Source organism: Sprattus sprattus, assembly GCF_963457725.1.
Source record: "Sprattus sprattus genome assembly, chromosome: 17".
Taxonomy (NCBI): Eukaryota; Metazoa; Chordata; class Actinopteri; order Clupeiformes; family Clupeidae; genus Sprattus; species Sprattus sprattus.
In genome coordinates this window covers 30,022,563-30,043,826 of record NC_137915.1, presented here as the reverse complement: position 1 = coordinate 30,043,826, position 21,264 = coordinate 30,022,563, and the positions used below count along the sequence as shown (strand labels likewise).

Below are 21,264 nucleotides of genomic sequence, written 5' to 3'. Positions count from 1 at the left end.
TTAGAACTCTGCTAGTGCCTGCACCGTGTCTGCAGGGCAGGAGAAAGTTGTGGGAGACGACAATGATTTGTCAAATGTGCGAAAATTGCGGTGATGTGTTAAAATTGCTACATGCGCTGAGTTCGCGGGTAATCGTTGAATTTGCGCGATCGCGACATCACGAAATCCTGGAGGGTCTGTACCTGTCCTGGTTTTACCGGGATTGTCCTTCTTTTTTGTAGCGTGTCCCGGAAAAATGTCTAAATTCTCCCGGGTCACGGAATTAGTGATGGCAGCCTGACACTGAAGCTCCGGAACGTGCTTCAAACCATTAACTACACCAACCATTGAACCACTGCTTCGAAGGTTGCTTTGGTACAAAAAAATCACGTGACATATTACGTATGAAACAGCAATCGCTTCTTTCTCCGAATGAACCACCTGAGTGGTTCACAGCGCCACACTCGCACCAGCCAGTTGCCTTGTCTCGAGACTGAATTGTAGCGCTGTCAGAGCATAAAAACTTCAGCGGCCAACATTGTATTTGGTTCTTCTTTTACTGTGACAGTAATTACGTTCGTATTGATTTATCATCATTATTGAAGAATCTAGGAAGAGGGGTCTGTTCTGACATGTGGGAACACTTTATTCTGATCGCTCATGATAAGGTGTGCTGGCTGTTAACTAACTAGGCTATATGAAAAGTAGACTGAATCAACAGGCTCACTCAAACGTGTAGAAAAAAAATATGTTTTTAAATCAAAATCTTCGACTGTTCCCTATCCAACATAACTGGGTACACAAGCACACCGAACTCAGGGCTTGCCAGTGCGACTGATCTGGTCGCACATGCGACCGGAATTTTGTCCGTGCGACTTGATTTGAAATCACGGTCGCCCGCGTGCGCCTATAGAAAAAGGGCAAAAATGTAAGGCTTGCGCCTAGATAATGGGCTGCAGAACCAAGTCATAGGCTGGCATGAGCGCTAAAAATAAACAAGATCCACGCCCCGCTGGCGAAAACTAGTCCCCTGCAATGTCCCCTCTAAGCTGCGCGCGCGGCCGTGCAGGCCAGTCGAAGTGGTAGCGCAATACATTTTTCAGACGGCACAAACTTTTTTTTTAGGGGTTAAAAATCTGAGTATCAGAGGGGATGTAGGCTAATAAACATTTAAAATACTGACATGTCTGACAACCAAGCTGGATGTGCATTAGAATGTTTACAAAGAAAGTATCCGTTAGCTTTCTTGGCGGGCTCTGCTCCAGCAGTTATAGGCTATCATGGCGAAAAGAAAGGCAGAGCAGATGCTCCAGAAAAAAATCTGCCTAATGTTTAAACATGAGTGTCTAGATGAAATAGTCCAAACTGACACAGGTAGGATAAAACTTTCAGACATATTTACATATGAAGAAAGGAGTGGCGTGATCTGCAGATTCCGCTCGGAGGCAAACGCGAAAAGAGAGTACTCTCGTGGGAAAACATGCAGTGAACACAAGTGACATTTTTCTGTTAATCCGTAAAGTTTGTGAGCACTTGAATGCCCGTTTTCCTGAAAATCTAGGGTTAGGGTTAGGGTCGGACACGTTGGATCGTGAAGTTAGTGAATTTGATCATGGGCTGAATGACGTGACCAATCTGGCGAAAAGGTTTGAAGCGCTTCTGGATGAAGCATTATATGCGGTCCTGAGACGCATTTGTCAACAACAAATTCAAGTTCATGGTTAATGAAAAAAGGAAAAGCTGACTCCTTAAGTAATTATCTGAGATTGTAACCTAGTCGCTGAAAAGTGAGCATTTTCCAGATCTGGTACAACTTCTTGACATTTATGGAACATTCCAAGCATCTAGCGCCGACTGTGAACGCGGTTTCAGTCTAATGAATGAAGACAAAATCGTGAGGCGAGAGAAGATTTGAGGTAGAAATGTCCAATATTTTCAATTAGACCTATTAGGCCAAAGGCAAAGTGATCTTGATTACTGCAACAACATTTTGACATATGTTTAGTCAGAAAGATGTGTCTTCCAAAGGCCTGCATACAAGATGAGCCACACAGCCAAATAGGCCTATCTCCCTCAATGAAATTCAAATGACATGTTTTGTAGCCTAGTTTGTTGCAAACCACTCCAGTTATTAAATTATTTATAAAGGCTACCTTTTTTTACACCAAAATTACTATATTTATTGTAAAGCACTGCATTAGAATTTTTCTATCAATGAAGTTCCACTTAAATGTTGTTCCTTCTGAGCAATGACTAAACACCTTTTATTTTGTAGGCTATATATATATCGTTAGGAACAGTGGAGGTTCTTCCATTGAGGAAATGGAGGAAGAACCTCCCCAAACTTTTTGAGAAATGTATTTTTGTAATTGAGCTGACTAAACTCCTTTAAAAATGCAGTTTGATATCAGTATTTAATACTATGCATATTATAATTTGTTTCCCTGAGTTAAAATAACATTAGCATCCCCTATCGTAACAAGAAATTACTGCACGGAGGACGTCCTCCCTTTGGCTCCCATTGAGATCAATGTAATCTGTCTCTGATACTGGCGGTTCTTGGGGCTCATTCACTTACATTGCCCTGGGGAGGAAAGACCTCCCTAGCGTCTGAGTCTGCGCCAACATCGCTTAACCAATAAACAACGGATTTTGCGTTGGAGGGAGGGGATTAGACATTAATACCGAAAGAAGTTTCCGTCTTCAACCATTCTGCAGAATGATATCGATAACTCGTCACCTTTAAAGAGTGTTGTAGAAAGACTGCAAATAAAGAGGATGTGCAATGGAGAACGAAGATATTGTTCATGTTTTATTGAACAAACAGTTTCATTCATTGAGCTACAGAGAGAAGGTTAGTATCATAACAACAGGGAAACCTGTTCCAAAAATCCAAGTCACTAAACCCAATGGTAAAACCGCTGCCGTATAATGCTAACTGGTATGCGAAATACTTATAGCTCACTGGTACCTTAAAAAAACAATCGGCTGTAATGTTTTGTTTTTAAATCGTTCATACGCCTATTGTTAGTCTGTCTGGCTGTTCACGTTCAGCTGACATTCTGAATGGAAATTGTTAATGAATGTTTCAGAGCGCGATGTGTTTCGTATCTATTCTCATTAGCCTACACATTGACCAACATTCTGAAACATCCATTAACATCCACATTTGCCACAAACAATGTTAGGCTAACAGCCCATGTTAATAGTTCTGAAAAAATGTTCTCTTACTTGTTGCCTTTGTAACTTGTTGTTTAATATTGTGGAAAGGATGTTAGTGAATGATTCAGAGCATTTTAAATGGCATCACTTTTGGTCTTGTGTCAAAACAATTGCAGCTGAAAATAAAATTAGTCTGTTGACATAAGTATGTATGATTGACTGTGATGTATTCTGTACTGTATAATATCTGTTCCACACCACAAGGGGGTGTTATCAGTTTGATTAGAGATGTGATATCATATGATTGTGATGTCATGCCCCCTATAAATATGAATGTTCTGGACTTGATCATTCTCTTGGCCCGCTCCCAACATGAAGGCTGGAAGAGCAGTTTAGTTATCCACTATAAAATAAATACGCCTTGAGGCTGAAGAGTAAAACTCGTCTCGTCTACTTTTCTGTTGTTGCACTGTTGGACTCCTGCTGTGTGTAAGTAGTGCTCCTGCTAACATAGTCAAATAATAACCAATAGCTTAAGTAATGGTAGGCCCAAAATTTAGAATGTAGTTTTTTAAATCAAGTGTAGGCCTGATTTGACTAATTGGCTTTGCATCCTTTCCTTCTGGCCTTGTCTGCCCACCAGCTTTTTAAGGACAATGGTGCCACACTGGTGGCTTTGTATCAATTGTATCCCTGCCTGCTATTTTGTAGTACTGTAGTCCACAAAAACACCCTGAAACAACATGTATCTCACATACTTATTCCAACGGAATAAGCAGGCCAATGGCAACCAGGCGCACAGTCCTTCCTCTCTCACTTTAAAAACCACCAGCCGCCACTGGTAAGGAAGTGGTTCAGCGCTGGCCGTAGAGCCAGGAGACCGGAGTTCAGCATCTCTTCTCTGTCTAATTAACTGATTGAACGTTGAAGTTTTTTCTTAATATAAAAGAATTTAGTTAAAACAAATAGTGTGATTTGTCCTGCTTCCCCTACCATCTAAACCACCTAAAATGCCATCCAATTCTTTTCCACCTATCAATGTAGGCCTTTAACTAAGCAAAGACATGCCTTTCCTTTTATAATCTGTTCAAACATGTTATTCCAGGTTGTTCACATTGATCAATAGTAGTATTACTTGGTTTGGCCAACTTTTTATAGTGGTGCGCCTAGATATTTGCTGGTGCTCCCAATTTTTCTGGGTTAGGAGCACAGTGCTCCTAAGCCAAAAAGTTAGTGTTAAGCCCTGGAACTTGTGCCATATTTTCCGAGCACATCCGAATCCCTACGTACAACTACATAATTTCCCCAAGCACTCTCTCCCCGATAACACAATATACAAAGAATTCATCTTTATTTGCAAAAAAATAAATAATATCACAATCTTTGTATACGGGCGCATGTGTGGTGTGTGCGAGTGTGTGTGTGGGGGGGATTTGGTGCGTGCACACTAGATTGTCATTGTTTTTAAGCCTCTTGTCTAGCTGGTCTAATTTAGTTATCACCAGGAGAGGTCACTGTTACTGAAGATTCAAGTAATGAACCAATTTTTGAAACAATGTGCCTAAATGGTTGTCTGGGAATTCCCTGCCCCTTCACTGCATTGCATTTGCTCAGTTAGTCTGGCCAACTATCATCAGCGATCCACTTCACTCACGTAATTGGACACGCCTTTAACCAATCAGACCAACGATACTACACAACGATACAACGATCGGTAATAAAGCAAACCCATATTTTTTCTGTATGAATTGTTCCAGGGCAAGTTTCTGTTCTGTTTTCAAAGAAAACTTGCCTTATCGAAGTTTTGCGGTGCTTCGGCGGCCACCATGTCCAATGTTTAAAAATGAATAGAAACGTTGACATGGGAGGGGAGACTGAGGACGAGGATGGCACTACTGGAACTGAGAGGCCAGTTAAAAAGAAAACACTTGTTTTAATAATGATTGGATGAAAAACGGAAATTACTTCAAATGGCTAATAACCACACCAGGCGATCCACTTTCTGTTACATGTTACCTATGCTCAGTTAAGATTCTCGTTAAGCATGAAGTGCAATCTGCTTTGGATGAACAGGCTTAAACAAAAAACCATCAGAATCGTGTTCAAGTTACCAGACAAACCAAGGCAATTTCATTCATGATTACAAAATGTTCAGCAGACAAAGTTACTGTTGCCGAATTAACAGCTACTTGTCATGGTGTGCGACATGGTTACAGCTACCTGTCAAGTGTCACTGATAACTGCAGCAAAGGGAAACACACAGTAAAAATGGAAGACCAGGTAAGAAAATTATTACATCAAGAAGGCCTATATGACAGATGCATTTAGCGTAAGAGGCTATGTGATGCCAAAGTATGTTAAAGGCAACTCTAATGTCATCCCTCATGTGTTTAGCTGAGAGGTAGAGAAGGCAAGCACAAGCAATGCACACACCAGTATCTAAGGAACTAGGTAAGCTGTTTCCACTCATGATATTGCTTTATGTTTAAAATATTCAGTGCATACAATCTGCACAAAAGACAATTCTGTCGCGTCGATTGGATGTCTAAGGGACAATTTTGTTCATGCAGGTGGGCCCAGGGATGGATTACCGAACAGGCATTGGGCCCAGGCCCCCATGAGCTCAGGGGGCCCCTAAGCCAGAGCCTCTGCATGAAGTTGCTGTTATTAACTATTAAGTGTACCTGCGCTGTGTTAGCAAATGTATATGTGTGCTGTATATACTGTTCTGTGAATTAAGTCATTGTGCTGTTGAACAAAATAAATTTCAATGTCAATTCAATGTAAGGTTTTGCGAGCGCACAATAATTTTTTTTCGGGCACGAAGAGTGGGGAGCCTTTTACACGGCCAGGCCCAGCAAATAATGTTAACAGACTAGCTAGTAGGCTAGCTAGCGTTTGCTAACATAGAAATGTAGCAGCCAAATGGGGGTTTATGGCTAGCTTAAGCCTCATCAATTAGAGCGCTAAGATCAAAAATAAAAGATGGCGGACCAAACTCCATAGCTGGTATTGTTTGTACCTATAAATTGTTAGTTTGACATATTTTTGCTTAGATTTAAAAAAATAAATAAAGAGAAAAAGACACTGTACAAGGTCAAAAAACGGTAATTGTAACTGAAAATAAGTCTGTTCTACAATTTGCGAGGTGTATGAGCCCCCTAGCTAATGTTAGCATGCTACTACCTACAATCTTAACAACTTGCTAGCGGCGTGATTGGTTTGTTGACCTGTCAATCTCACTATAACATCTATGTTGTCAACACAACTCCATGCGCCAGACTCCTCCTCCGTCATCCGTTGGATCGTGTCAGTCAGGAGTTATTGAAAAGGATTCACTGTCCCTTTTTTATGTATGATGAAATAAAAACATATATTTGTGAATTATTTGAATAAGTTGTTATTAATTGTTAGCTCAGAGTTGTTTGCAAGATGTATGTTTATAAATGGCAGTGGCACGGCCACCCTGTACCTTTCATGTTGTTAAATGTTAAATTGAATTCAATGGTAAAAAATGTTAAGTTAAATTTGTTGTTCAAAAATGTTAGGTTAAATTCAATGTTATTTTTTTTTTTAAATTAATATATTAACCTTCGTATTATTTGAATAGCTTAGTATTGAATACACAATAACAGGGTAGCTATGTTTATTTGGCACTAGGCCCAGTATATTATAAACAAAATGTTTATATAACCCTGCTCATCTCGCCATCAGTTTGGGGGTCCCTGGCCTGAAAAACATTGAAGACCCCTGCTCTAGAATATTTTGGTAGCAGCATTGTTACACATCATCACCTTAAAAGATATTTATTTGTAGGCTTACTTTTACGTTTTAAGGCATTATTTTGCAATGGTTGTCATTTTAATGTTAATGTTTGCAACTGTTTATTATTTGTTAACATTGTTACTAATATATATATATATTTGTGTGTGTGTGTACAGTATATACTGTATGCACCATAGGGCACCATTATGGTAGGCATGCATTGGCTGATATACTTTAAATAAACCTTTATTATTTAAAGCCCATACATGATGATGTCTGGCACACTTATTTATTTATTTGTTAAAGAAAAGAAAAAAAAACGTGTGTGTGAAAAAAATTGTTGCTGCATACCCCCCTGACATTGGGCAGTTGCACCCCTGACCCTAGGTAGCAGATGTATAGCAACAGAATATATAATAGACAAGCCTTTTGTCATTGTATAGCGAAACGCGGAGCGCTGCTCCTGTTGGTGCGACGGGGGACAAAATATAACACAACAAAATACAACAAAAGTACAAATAGCTAAAAAAAAATAAAAAGTATGTTAAGAGTTCAACAGAGTGGGGTGGCATAGATTGCACGTAGGATACTTCCCTGCGGTACTTTACAATAAATACAGTAACATTTGTTATACACAAGTGAGGTGACCGAGATGGCATTTACAGTGCCACTTGAAAGTATGTGAACCCCTTAAGCACTAAGAGTTTTCTGTTGTTTTAGCATGATTTTTCATTTTTTTTCATCACCAATTTTTCATAGATGAAATGTCAGGTTTATGTTTATCATTTGCATGTACTTGTTTGGAGGGAATTGTTTGAGTAGCCAAAAAACTACATGAAACACGGAATTAGTCTATTTCAAAAGTAAGTGAACCCCCAGCTGAACTGGTAAAGAGAGGAAACGAGATATCCGAGAACATCAGGAAGAAGGCACTGACAGCCCATCAGTCTTGGGAAAGCTATAAGACCATCTCCAAAAGATTCCAGCTTCATCCATCCTTCCAAGACAAAGAATTTAGAAATGGAGGGCATTGAACATGACCGCATCTCTGCCTAGAAGTGGACGCCCATCAAGACCATCACCAAGAAGCACCAGAAGAAGAATAAATCAGGTAAAAGTCAACCCACACATCACCTCTAAAGAGTTTCGGACCTCTCCGGCAGCATCTGGGGTAAATGTACATGGGTCTACAATCAGACGAAAATTGTTGGTTTTGATCGTGACCAAATAATTCTATCTCGGACTCATCTGTCCAAAGAAGGGACTTCCAGAAGGCCTTTGGTTTATCCAAGTGCTCTCAGGCAAAGTTGAAACGGGCAGTTTTGTTCTTTCTTGAGAGCAGAGGCTTCCTTCTAGCAACCCGATCATGAATGTCATGTCCATTCAATTTCCGTCTGATTGTAGACCCATGTACATTTACCCCAGATGCCGCCAGAGATGTCCGAAACTCTTTAGAGGTGATGTGTGGGTTGACTTTTACCTGATTTATTCTTCTTCTGGTGCTTCTTGGTGATGGTCTTGATGGGCGTCCACTTCTAGGCAGAGATGCGGTCATGTTCAATGCCCTCCATTTCTAAATTCTTTGTCTTGGAAGGATGGATGAAGCTGGAATCTTTTGGAGATGGTCTTATAGCTTTCCCAAGACTGATGGGCTGTCAGTGCCTTCTTCCTGATGTTCTCGGATATCTCGTTTCCTCTCGGCATGGTGGATCTGTGTGGGTACACCTTGGCACTACAGTAGTTTGGTTGGTTTCCTCTCTCTTTTAATCTGTGTTGCCCAAACCTTTCCCTAAGGATGTCTCAGTTGATCGGTTTGCTTAATTGACTAATTAAGCACCCAAATAAGTTTCACCGAATCTGTTACCTGCTTGACTTTACCAATTCAGCTGGGGGTTCACTTACTTTTGAAATGGACTAATTCCATGTTTCATGTAGTTTTTTGGCTACTCAAACAATTCCCTCCAAACAAGTACATGCAAATGATAAACATAAACCTGACATTTCATCTATGGAAAATTGGTGATGAAAAAAAATGAAAAATCATGGTAAAACAACAGAAAACTCTTAGGGCCTGATTTACTAATATGCGAGCGCTTCTTAATCTGCGTTCGCAAATTAACGCACGGTGTTTTTGCGCATTTTACTTGGTATTTATCAAGCCAGATCTGCGCTGGGCAAACTGTGCTTACTCCGCCCTTTAAAGAGCCTGATTTACTAAGATTGATTTGCGAACGCATCTTTGCCAGGCGCACATTAACGCACGGTGATTCCCCGCATTTTCCGTGATATTTATCAAGCCAGATACGCGCTGGGCAATCATTATTTAGCGCACCGTTAAAAGACTGGAGAACTTGCCAGCAAGTTACTGCCACCATGGAGATTCGAGGAAGAAAAAACTAAGGTTCAGCGAATAGATAGCGAATAGATAGCGAGATGGATATATTGGTTCACGTTCGCTCAATCACTGAACCTGATTCAATGGGTTATATTGTTGTTTTGCCCGCCATCATCTACAGCGAGATGTTTAAAAGAACACGATTATAAATAATATGCTATTGGTGGCATTAATGCATAAACTGTCTATTATAACAATATATATGTGTACATGGCGAGATTAATACGTTCTACAAGGGACATGGGTTCACTACAATATATCCCCACTGAAACAAATACATTTACCAAGTAGACAGGCCTCTCCAAAATCACCGTTGCTCAATCATGGATAAATGGCACTATTCCGAAAGATAAAACTGTCATGGACAGACCACTTCCACGTAAGTAATGGTCATGTTGGCATCACATATGACCTGGACATTCATTGAATATGTGTGCTTTCTGTTTCGGTAAACGTGTTCGCGGATTGAAGGTGGGACTGTTTGCATGTGGGTGCGATCAATTTCTCCAATTACGTTCGGAAAGTTTAATTTCATATATATGAATATATGAATTATACGAGTTGAAACAAATATTTCTGTTCGCTGTCTCTGTCTCTGTCTTTGCCTTGCTGCTGCCATATCAACGTTTTCAGACTCAGTGGAAATGCGCTTGGTTAAGACGTGCTTTTATGAGGCGGAGAATTAGCCTGCAAATCAGAGATGTGCGCTCGCCGGGCAGTTTAGTAAATACCACGCAGTTCATCATTAGGCGCACTCCTCCCATTAAATAGCGCTACACGCCTACGTTACCACCCACGTTTCCGAACCATCCCACCTGTTTGCAGGTACACACCCTCAAAGCGTTAATATGCGCTGCGCCAGCTTAGTAAATACCGTTTTTCGTTACGACCGCTATTTTACGCCAGAAAATGGGCGCAATCCTGTTAGTAAATCAGGCCCTTAGTGCTCAAGGGGTTCACATACTTTCAAGTGGCACTGTAAGTGACTGACAGTCGAACAAAGTGATGTGTTTTAATATTGCACTATGAAATTCTACGTTTAGAACATGACTGTGTTTAATGTTCTGGGGCCGGTATTTCAAAAATATCCCACAGGATTAATCCACCTGGATTGGATTAAATCCTGATCAGATCCTAAAAACGGGTATTTCAAATCAAATCTGATCCTGAAGATACAAATTCAGATTTTGGAATCCAATCCTGCCTTTGATCTGGATTAAACACTGCTGTTGAGTATTTAAAAATTTAAGTGGGAAATCTGGATCAGTTTGATCCTTAACATCAGGATCACCCTGATCCCACCTCAGAGGTGGATTTGAGGGAGATTACATGTAATAGTTTGAACAGTTTACGTGTATCTGCTCCCAAAGTTCTTTGTTTGATACAGTAATTCACTGATGTTTGATCAATGTTTATTTTCATTGCACTTTCCTTTCTTTTTCAGAAAACATAGCGAAAGTTTGAATATGAATGCCTTATTTAAGTAACAGTATTTTGTTAGGTTATACCCACTGATAAAAGCCTCCACTGAAAATCAGTCAAATGTATTTATTAACATGCATTCAGCACACACAATTCATTTTCATAGCCAAAGCTCAAAAGGTTATGCCATTTAGAGCAGGTCTGTGTTAACTGCCTGTCTTCTCTTTCCACAAACATCCGTAAAGAAAAACAAATATTAAGGTTTTAGGGCTGTCCCTGTTGACAACTGTTTCCTAAAAAGACATGTAGGCCTACCACACATTTTAAAATCTACACACAATGCCTTGCGAGTAAATGCATTCAAATGTGCACTGTGGACCGCGACATAGAGACGCTAGCCTATTTACCAACTTGTTAGCTCCTTAACACAGAGGACCTGTACCGTCTTCCCGAGGGCAGGAGAGTTAACAGGTGGGTGAGATGAGTCTTTTATGATGTTGTTGGCCCTGCCGAGGTAGCGGGAGCTGGCAATGATTTTCAGAGAGGGTGGTGAGCAGGCAGTCATTTTTTTGGGCTGACATGTTTTAGAGATATAATGTTTCTACGGTAGATACAGACGACATTTACGTGTCCATTAACCTAATCGAAAGTGGGTTCTCTCAAGCAGTTATCTTATCGATTTACCAAAACTCCATTAATTCTTTCATAGGGATTTTTTTTTGCAAAAATGCATACAAAATGACGACGGTCACTCCCACATTCTTCAATGCAGTTTTAACACGGAAATGTACCAATGAACCTGCTCGTGTGGATTTGACAACATCTTAATTTACATGTAACAAGCAAGCCTTGGTAACAAGAATGAAAGATGACATCTTATACTGTTGGAATATGGTTGTGTATGAATGTATGTATGATTATATTTGTCCAGGAGGAGGCGCTATTGCGCCTCATACGACATTAGTCACGTGTTAGAGGCGCTCACATGCTTGTCCGATCGTGCTCTCCGATCTCACGAGGCACGCCCTTAAACGCCCTCCTTGAAGTGGGACCACACCTTTGAGCACCTCGGAGAGCCATCCGAGGGTGTCGGATGGCCTCTGGAGCACCGCTTGAATTTTCTCACTATCCGATCCGAGCTGTCCGACACCCCTGGCTAAAATGACGTTTCCTGTTTCGTTCCCTATATGACAGCACCTCCGTTTTTAAAAAAATCGCTGAGAGATCGCTGGGAACCTGGGGCTGGAGGTCCAGGAGTGCATTAGGAGTTGGAGGAAGATCAGGGACAAGTTTGTAAAAATGAAAAAAACTATGAAGGGCACCAGCGGCGATGCAGGAGGAAAACCGACATCTCCCTTCTTCCTGGTTCCATCGTGGCTCTCGCCGCATATAAAGCATAGGGAGACGTCGTCTAATTACAGCAATAATAAAAACATTTCTTGGTTTTCGAACAGCCTCTTTGTGTTTGAGTTAGCAGAGCATGCAGTGTAAATGATTAAATTGTAAAGAACCTGAATTGTAGACGTAAAAAAGCAGAACTGTTTGTGTGGTAGGCTATAATAATAGAAAATATTCGACAATAACCGCGAGCTTGGTCATTGTAGTTAGTAATTCATTTCACAACAACAGCCTCTGATCATTAACTAAAAATACACGGGATAAAAACAAACGATTTCTTATTTTATAGTTGGTTGTTGATGATGTAATGGCCTTGTAACATCATAATAAAGCGTTGGTAATAGGGCTGGGCGATATGACGATATATATCGTGAGGACGATAGAAACGTGTCTATCGTGACCTTTCTCCTCTATCGTTTCTATCGTGATAAACTTATTTTTTCACTATTACAGCTAATATACATTTTAATATAATTTCACATCCTAATATAACATTTTGCTTTTCTTATTATGCAAACTCTAAGTTTATACAACTGTAAAAAAAAGAATATTAAGATACATTTTAGAGAACGTGGTTTTGCGACACGACACCGCTTTACATTACGCTGCTTTGCATCATACGCTTGCGACATGATTGACGGTGAGAGCCCACGAAATTTAATTCTGGTTTTAAAAAAAAATGAATAATGGACGCGCTGCAGGAAGGTGTAACTGTTACCACAGCCGCTGTTATACAATTGGGCATCGACACCCATTGCTAATGACAGCGTCATTACTTTATTGCAGCAGTGAAAATCAAGACATTACAGACGTGCAAATGCTGGGGTGGCCCATTCAAATCAACGGAACTTTTTTGAACATTTTGGAGAGCCGTATAATACGAGTTTAATACAAGTGCAGCCATTTATTAGCAGATTCTGTTCCATTTTTCTCAATGATGGTCAAATAGTTGTAGTTTAAGATGCACTATTTCGTTAGTTTAGATTTCTTTTCAGTATTTCAAAAGTGAAGGAGCTGTGGGAGCACAAGAACAGTGAGCATCTAGCAGCGATTATCATAGACATAGCATATGTGTATATGTCTTTGGCGTTTATAGCTTAACTATCTAGATTCTAAGTAGCATGGAGGTTTTTTTTGGTACTCCACCTAGATCATAAACCCTTGAAGATAAAAAATGAAATTGGTTGGGAAATGTAAACGCTAATATGCTTTTTATCCAGATAAAACGCAGCTCCATCGTTTACTTGCGTTTGTTTACAGGACCATCTTCACTGTTGCACCAACGGGCTGAAGCGGTCAATGGGGCGTATGTGTAATGGCCAACTTCTTAATTTTCTTATTTTTATACGTGGCCATATAAGAAAATGTTTTTCTCATCATTATTGCTATAGCATATGAACAAACATTGAAAAGAAAGTTTTTTAATTAAATTAAACTTGATTTATCTTCTGAAAGTAGGCCTACATTAAAGAACCACTAAAAGTCACAAGCACTGGACTAAATGTCATGCACTTTGTTTTAATCTTACTATTTAAAGATTCAATGGAAACGTTCAGTACAATCTGCGTAATTGTGGTACAGGTCGTGATGGATCACACTTTTAAGTACACCCCTATCCAGTAAAGCAAGAGGGCATATCGTGATATATATCGCTATCGTGATATAAAATAATCCATATCGTGATATATGTTTTTTTCCATATCGCCCAGCCCTAGTTGGTAATCTCCACAGCCCCTCGTAGAACCATGCAGGTAGAGGTGAGTCGTACAATCATCAGATTAGAAAGGGCGTGTCTCTCGTGAAGTCGTACGAGGTGAGTTGGATAACCATGCAAATGCCTTTACAGTACTTGTCTATAAAGGGGGATGTTCACCCTTCTCTCTGTCTGTTCTTCCCTAACTCTCACGGAGAGCAGCAAGTGTGAGTTCCTTAATAAAATATGCCACGATGTTGATGGCTGAATATACATTATGTTAGGCTATATCATTATTCCGCTGTGCAGGTAGGCAGAAGATATAAGCCTATCTGTCAACATACGCAAGAAGTTTTACTTCTGAACGTGACAAAACACCCACACAATCAATACGGCTTGATTATCCTATCACACGTAGAAGCAAGCTAAAGACTGCTTCCTTCATAACAGTGCCGTGTGGATCTGTGACATCTGCATACACGAGTACTTGCCAACAGTAACAATTGTTAGCGAGTACTTAAGTTGTTTACGACATGCCATTTGGGGAATAAGCCATAAATAGCCATTAAAGTTTTGAATTCTGGTGACGGAGATGCCTAGCTTTTCACATTCGTCTCATCCTGACTCATGAAGGCGTAGCGCAGGCTTCCAGACCAGCTGCTTTAGTCACTCTCTTAATATCAAGTAAGCTCACAATGTAGTGTATTGTGAAAGCACGTAAGACAAGTATCCAGCTAGCTGGTAGACGCTTCCGTCATATTACTTGGCCCAATAAATCTACCAAGACACCCTGCAGCAGGCTTGAACCAGAGTTGGCTATCGCTAGCTAACGTTGACTATGCAATGAATGCTGGCTATTTAGGTTAACCTCATAGATAAGGTTTGCTAACTTAAGGTAACGTTAGTTAACGCTAGGATAAGTTATTGCGTTACAAATCTCCAGCAAGTACAGGAGTCAGGACCTGACATATGCCGTTACTATTGGTGTAATCGTATAACGTTGGCATCTTACCTGAGAAATATCTACGAGGATAGGTTTGCTAGTTAGCTGTTGTGTTAGCTTAGCATAGTAACTCTCACACATGCGCACACTGCATTCCATAATATCCATATTATGGATGATGGAGCTGTATAAAGTCATGATGGTGTGGGTTACAGAAATGGGTCTCATCCGTACGCTTGACAGCTACAAGTAGTAATGCTGTATAGATAACATCTGGTGTGGGCGTCCTACTTATTACTGAGGAAACTTAGTATGCTACATCAAATGTACTGTGGCGAAGTAAAGAATGCTCTGAATCACAGATGAGGTTCCAAACTCTTTACTGTCTCGAACTTCGAACTTTAAACAAAGATTACAATAACTTCAGGGATTCATAACGACATTACATCTATTACACAAACACGGTGGCACTTCACATACATCACAAATCACAACAGGAACCATTACAATCGGGTATTTACATAGATACACATATAACAACAACATATAACCAAGACCTAGCATTGCGGCTAGGCTAACAGCTGCGATGTTTGACTCCCATCATACACCGCGGCATAACAATAACACTTGGCCGTGTAGCGGCATCCCAGCTACGCTACAGTACTATACTGTCATAGCTATTTTAGACAACAAACTGAACTCAATACTTAATATGTAATGTTTTTGTTTTGTGCCACTGTATTTATTGGAAAGTCAGGATATACTTTTTGGGCCCAAATGCAGCATACCACAGAGATATTTTACTAGTAAATAACACAAAAGTATGAACCATTGTGGTATCCTAATTACATAACGCCGTTCCAAGTATTCCGTTACTCCAGCAACTTGAACTTACTGGATTTGGTCCAGTTACTGACAGGGACTGTTAATTACATAAGAATATATTAATCAAGTGCCTTGAATTAATAATTACCTTGTATTAATCACATGTTTATGTAAGCAGGAACATGGCTTTTCTGTGTTTCAGTAGGAAGGTAGAGAGCATTCAGACCCATACCAGCAGGTTCAGTCAGTAGGTAAGAAGAGAGCATTTCTGACCAGCCGGTTCAGGCAGTAGGTAGGTAGAGTGCATTTAGACCTTACCAGCAGGTTCAGGCAGTAGGTAAGTAGATATGGAGTTAGATTTGTCTCAAAAATAACTGCAAATGCACAGAGGGTGATCTACAAATATGCCTTGAGTTGCACACGTGTTTTGCAATCCACAAATACAAATTTCCGATTTGTAACTTGTGTAGGCCTATTGGTTTTTACAAATATATGTGTATTTGTAAATATATCATTTTACATTTGTAAAACAAAAAGCCATTTGTGAAACTGAAAATTCAGTTTGTGAAAAAAAAAGCCATTTGTGTAACTGAAAATTCTGTTTGTGAATCGTGACTCAGCATTTGTGAATCAACAATCACACGTTCGTATTTTTGAGACATTCGTTCCGCAAATCCACACACATCCACAAACTCGTGAGCTCTTGATTCACAAGCACCATCCAGCAGATGGCGCTGTTGTTCACTGATGTATCTTTACCTCGACTTTTAGGCCATAAGGTGAACCCTGTTTCGTTTCAACCCGCTCCAATGTCTGGCATCTACACAATCTTTAGCTAATAAAAAAGAACGAGTCGTGCTAACATACCAAAAAAAAGTTCATCGCTGAATTTTCAGTCAATACTACCATCTGCTTTATTTTATTCAGAACTAGTTTCTTCAGAGCGTAATAGGATCTTGGTCGCGAATGGTGGCACGGTTCGACAAGTGATCGTTCTAATCTACACTGCGCCCGTGGTTAGATTCAACATTACTGATAGAGAGGAAAACAACCGAACATCCTCAAAAGTGGACTAAATTGATTCTAAATAGTGCTGTAAACATTGCCGCGTCCAAGAAGAACAATGCGGCAAAATATACGATAATGTCATGTTTATGTTAAGTCATTTAGATCAAGTTTGACAAACCTGGGAATACACCTTACTGACGATCTAACATGGACTGTGAAAACTGAACACCCAGCACACACTGAATAAATCAAGGCAAAGACTGTACTTCGTACGTCAACTGAGGAAGCTGTGAATAGTGTCCTGACAGCATCATCACTTGGTATGGGAACTGTAAAGGCTGTAACTGCAGTACCGCACCATCAGAGCATCTCTCCCTATTCTGCAGGAGACCTACAAGAGAAGACTATGTACCAGGGCCCAAAGTATTGTAAAGGACTCCTAACATCCTGACCAGGGACTTTTCAAAATACTGAGGTCAGGCAAAAGTCTCTGTTGCTACAAGATCAGAACAGAGAATGAGGACGAGCTACTTTCCTCAAGCATTCTGTATCCTGAACACAAATTACTTCATAAACTGCAATTACACTTTCTTTCACACTTGCACATGGACTGTACACACTTCACTTTATATTCCCTCTTACTATTTATGAAAAATATTTATTGATCTTTCTTTCTTCACACTCGCACAGAAAAAGCTTAACACCAAACGAAATTTCACTACATGCTTTATGTTAGTATTTCTATTTATGTGACAAATAGACCTCCTTCTTTGTATCAATAAAAGGCAGTTATTGCACTTACACCAATGACCATTTGTTTGCTCGTTCGTTCATTCATTCATTCTTCCACAAATGAAAACAACACTGATGAACCATAAAAACAATCTTTATGAAAAATATGAAATATGATACATAAAAGTGTACAAAACAGAAAAAAGGAATAACCGATTAAGGCCACTCAGCCCTTACACTGTCTGCTTACAGCCCTTGGAATCAAGGTACACAATGTCTTGACAAACAGAAAACTTTCAAATGCAAGTCATCAGCAATGTTGACATAATGATCCAGTGTCGGCTCCTCATTGGCGCCTATATTTCAGCTAACTAGATTGTTTAGTGCAAGGGGAACAACAGTTTGCCACTAAGATGTCTTTTTAAGAACAACACTGCTGTATATAGTGTCCTTGCATTCTCTTGTGTTGTTTGGCACTTAGTTGTCCCTTTTTCAGTCTCGCTGTCTGTCTGGCTCAACTCCCTTGACTGTATGGTTTCCTGATGGATAACGTAGCATGTCCACGAGTGTATCTGTAGACAGTCTCTGCAAAGTCAGCCTCTTCTTCAACATATCCTGTCTGCAACACAACAAAACATTGACAATTAAGAGTCACAGGAGTATCATGAAAAGCAGAGTGGTGGAGGTGGTACAAGATATTACAGGCTAGAACATATCTGCCATACAGCACATTTAACAGCAAAGATGCCCAAGAAGGGCACACAAGATCACAAACCACACTACACCACACACACACACACACACACACACACACACACATCAGCTGTTCTCTTGGTTGCCAACTGGTACATGTCTGTGCAACCAGCAGACTTAAAAACAGTTTCTTTGTTATAATGAATGACAGGAAGCCCTCCCAAATGACAGCTGTACTCTTGAAAACTTTTATCTTGGCTTATATATATATATAATATTGTATCTGGCAAGGTAACTCATTAGCTAACATTAACTTAAAAAAATGACATCTACCACCTTGCTATCAGTATTTCAATGTTAGATAAAAGGATAACTTTAATGGTACATGAGTCTTATCCTCCAAAACAAACCACTACTCATTTACCATGGCTCACTGACAACTGAATAAAAAAACGTTAATGAACATTACATTACTTCTCTGCTTAATGACTCAACTAAGGGAGATGGTTACCTAACGTTCACCAGCAACGCTATGTTAGCTAGGATATCTAGCAAGCTAGGAAAGTTAAAGCATTCCCACCAAATGATCAAAGCATATCAACCAAATACCATCTAACGTGAGCTAACAGGTTTCCGCTACGTTCATGAAATATTAACAGTAAGTACGCGTCCATGAAAACCATGAAAATAGATTTAGCTAGTGAAGCTGAAGTGGGCTAATTTAAACGGTTAGTTACTCTGTCACTCCTATGTGTTACACCCAAGCGTTAGCGATTCAAATGTTGGTCTCGAAGCACAACATAATAGTAGACTTAACGTTATCTAGACACCACCTCTACTGAAATATGTAAGATTGATTGATTAATAATGATACTAGATGTATCTTAATACAAGACAAGGAAAATTCGTTGGAAAATTCTTAGTACTCACACAGGAAGGTGGCTGCTCTTCTTGTCCGGCCATGATTTCGAAGGTTTTTCCGCAGAAATGAAGAAATGAAGGCCCACTTAGGTAGAGCTAAAGATATATCAGTGAACAACAGCGCCATCTGCTGGATGGTGCTCGTGAATCACGAGCTCACGAGTTTGTGTATTTGTGGAAAGAATGTCTCAAAATTGCGGAACGAATGTCTCAAAAATACGAACGTGTGATTGTTGATGCACAAATGCTGAGACACGATTCACAAACAGAATTTTCAGTTTCACAAATGGCTTTTTTTTTCACAAACTGAATTTTCAGTTTCACAAATGGCTTTTTGTTTTACAAATGTAAAATGATATATTTACAAATACACATATATTTGTAAAAACCAATACACGAGTTACAAATCGGAAATTTGTATTTGTGGATTGCAAAACACGTGTGCAACTCAAGGCATATTTGTAGATCACCCTCTGTGCATTTGCAGTTATTTTTGAGACAAATCTAACTCCATAAGTAGAGAGCATTTGGACCAGAGGGTTCAGGCAGTAGGTAGGTAGAAAGCGTTCAGACCCATACCAGCAGGTCCAGAGACCGTTTTTACCTGAAAGTCATCAGGTTACTGAACTGCTGTCACTCACACTTCCCCACACACCATACACTACAGTAACAGATGACGTACACATCATTGGAACCCCACACCCCTCTTTTGCTGTGTACTGTACAGTTGACTGTGTTTTTTACTATGCTTTCATTTGGTTTTACACTGGTCTATATCATGTAGTCACTTCTCTTTATATCTTCTTTGCACTAAAGACTTAAACATAACTAGAAAATGCATTTCCTGAAGGAAATACCAGTGCATGAAATGCAAAGGTTAAGAAAGGAAGAAGAAAAGAAAGAAGAGTGAAAGAGTGGAAGAAGGAAAGACAAAAGGAAAGAAGAGTGAAGAAAGGAGAGAAGAGTGGAAGAAGGAAAGAAGAAAGGAAAGAAGAGTGAAAGAAGGAAGAAGAAAAGAAAGAAGAGTGAAGAAAGGAAAGAAGAGTGGAAGAAGGAAATAAGAAAAGAAAGAAGAGTGAAATAATGAAAGAAGAAAGGAAAGAAGAGTGAATGAAGGAAAGAAGAGTGGAAGAAGGAAATAAGAAAAGAAAGAATAGTGAAAGAAGGAAAGAATAAAGGAAAGAAGAGTGTAAGAAGGAAAGAAGAGTGAAGAAAGGAAAGAAAAGTGGAAGAAGGAAAGAAGAGTGGATGAAGGAAAAAAGAAAGGCAAGAAGAGTGGAAGAAGGAAAGAAAAATGGAAGAAGAAAATAAGAAAGGAAAGAAGAGTGAACAAGAGTGGCTCTGGATGAAGAGATAAAGAGAGAGTGAAAATATTGAAAAAAGGAGATAAAAATGGAGTGAAGAAGAGAGATTGAGTGTGAGAGAAAGTTGACTGAGAGAGAAAGATGGAGAGATGGAGAGAAAAAAATAGAGAACGGATGGTGTCTTAATGTTCCTAGTTACAGTTAAATTGAGAGGGACAGAGAGAGAAGAGGTTCCTTTGATTTAGCACAGGTGTCAGTAAAGCACAGGTGCAAGCCAGTTTAAAGACCCTATTATGATTAGGGTTGGGTACCGAGAACCGGTACCAATACGGCACCGGTTCCATACAACCGATACCTACCCGGACCGAAATGCAACGCAGATTTCGGTGCTTCCTTTCGGTGCCTGAGCAGATAATTTATTTATTTATTTTTATTTTTTTATTAAAATTTTTATAATTTAACAAAACTAGCGATAGCAAACGAGAAGTAACGTTAGTGGCGTAGATCTTTCTGAGTACGATCTGTATACTTTTTTGTGTTGATAACAGATTTCGTGGGGCACATATAAAACTGCTCCATCTCCCAATATAGACTCTCGCCTGTGTCGCTCACGCTGCATTCCGTATGGGACTAGTGGAAACGGGATTTGTGTTGAGGAGTTGCCATGGTAATGGGTTGACTTGCGTGTGGTTTCGGTTTCAAGATAAGTGTGGTTGTTCTAAGCAGAAGTTGGAAACGCTTTATTAAACGGAGAGCTACCGTCTCATCCAAAGATATTCCTTCTCAATGTGAGTTCTTAAGAGAGCACTAACTTGGACGCTACAATAACATTGCAACAGTCTGACAGCGAAGAGCAGGCAGCCTTGCACAGAGCAAGCACAAACAGAGCTAGCCATCAATATAACGGAGAAAATGTCGAAAGGTAAACGATCAAAAGTGTGGCTGTATTTCGCACAAAAAGATTCAAACAACGCGACGTGCAGCATATGCAACAACAAAATTCCGTGTAAACTTTTAAAGGGGC

General features: G+C 39.8%; 1 protein-coding gene across 2 annotated transcripts in view; it reads right to left on the bottom strand.

The window, feature by feature from the left end:
• Window positions 1-14,882, bottom strand: part of LOC308378347 (inositol monophosphatase 1-like) — a 39,573-nt gene extending 24,691 nt beyond the window's left edge. For both annotated transcript variants that reach the window (XM_080855223.1, XM_080855225.1), the window contains exon 1: window positions 14,827-14,882. The gene's annotated coding sequence lies outside the window, so the exon portion shown is untranslated. The remainder of the gene's footprint in view (window positions 1-14,826) is intronic.
• Between the last annotated feature and the right edge of the window lie 6,382 nt (window positions 14,883-21,264).